Here is a 1,410-nt window from a genome sequence, read left to right as displayed (position 1 = left end):
GCTTGGGGCAGCTGCTGCCAAGGCGCGGTGTGGAAAGACCGCCGTGTAACATCTGCCTGCCTAAAGAAGAACAGGGGGCCCACGCAGTCATTTGGGCTCTGCTGACGCCTCAGCTAAATATATGGATATATGATTGATAAACGTACAGACCTGTATATAAAAATGATAAATTCTGATCTCTGTATGTAAATGTTTACGTATGTATGGCATGACCAACTGTACAGACCATCAAATTATTTTATGAATAAAGTATCTTTTTGAAATAAAAAAATGCTCAGCTAGAGCTTGGGGAAGGCAGAGAATGAGGAAGCATTGGAGAAACATGGGGAGAGAAGGAACACTGCAGAGGTACACCACCAAGAGAACATGAGGCCCACATTCTGTCCCTATTCACATCAAACTGGTGAGCATCCAGCTTCCTTTACTGTTCACCTTCTATTAATGGTCATTCTCACTCCACAGATGTTATTTCGCCCTCCCCTTCGAAACTGCTCCGCAAAAACCCCAGCCTCAGTCTTATGTCCTTACAAACTGTAACCCCTATTTCTAACTTCTGTTTCCTCTCCAAAGTCCTTGAATGTACTGCTTCCTGCCGAACTCATGTCAATCTTTCCCACAGATCAATGTTTTCCCTCCCTCCAATCAGCAATTAGCATCCATGTACAGCAAACTGAATTAATCTCTAATCCAGACCTCCAGGCTAAGGTTCTGGAGATGTAGGTCAAATCCCACGAGATGTGGTAGATGTTGAAATTTGAATTCATTAAAAAATCATTGTTAAAATAAAGCTACCCCAATACTTACTCACTATTAATTATTGCTAAAAAAAAAACTTGGTTCATTAATAACCTTTAGGGAAGGAAATCTGCTATCCTTACCTGGTTGGCTTACATGTGACTCCAGATACCCAACGTGCCCTCTGAAATGGCGTCACAAGTCAAGAATAATTAGAGATAGGCAACAAATGCAAAATGTCCAGATTACAGAGGAGGAAGTGCTGGATGTCTTGAAACGCATAAAAGTGAATAAATCCCCAGGACCTGATCAGGTGTACCCGAGAACTCTGTGGGAAGCTAGAGAAGTGATTGCTGGGTCTCTCGCTGAGATATTTGTATCATCGATAGTCACAGGTGAGGTGCCGGACGACTGGGGGTTGGCAAACTTGGTGACACTGTTTAAGAAGGGCGGTAAAGACAAGCCAGGGGACTATAGACCGGTGAGCCTGACCTCAGTGGTGGGCAAGTTGTTGGAGGGAATCCTGAGGGACAAGATGTACATGTATTTGGAAAGGCAAGGACTGATTAGGGATAGTCAACATGGTTTTGTGCGTGGGAAATCAGGTCTCACAAACTTGATTGAGTTTTTTGAAGAAGTAACAAAGAAGATTGATGAGGGCAGAGCAGTAGATGT

The sequence above is a fragment of the Chiloscyllium plagiosum genome, chromosome 17 (genome assembly GCF_004010195.1).
Source record: "Chiloscyllium plagiosum isolate BGI_BamShark_2017 chromosome 17, ASM401019v2, whole genome shotgun sequence".
In the NCBI taxonomy this organism is placed as follows: Eukaryota; Metazoa; Chordata; class Chondrichthyes; order Orectolobiformes; family Hemiscylliidae; genus Chiloscyllium; species Chiloscyllium plagiosum.
This window is presented reverse-complemented; position numbering follows the sequence as displayed.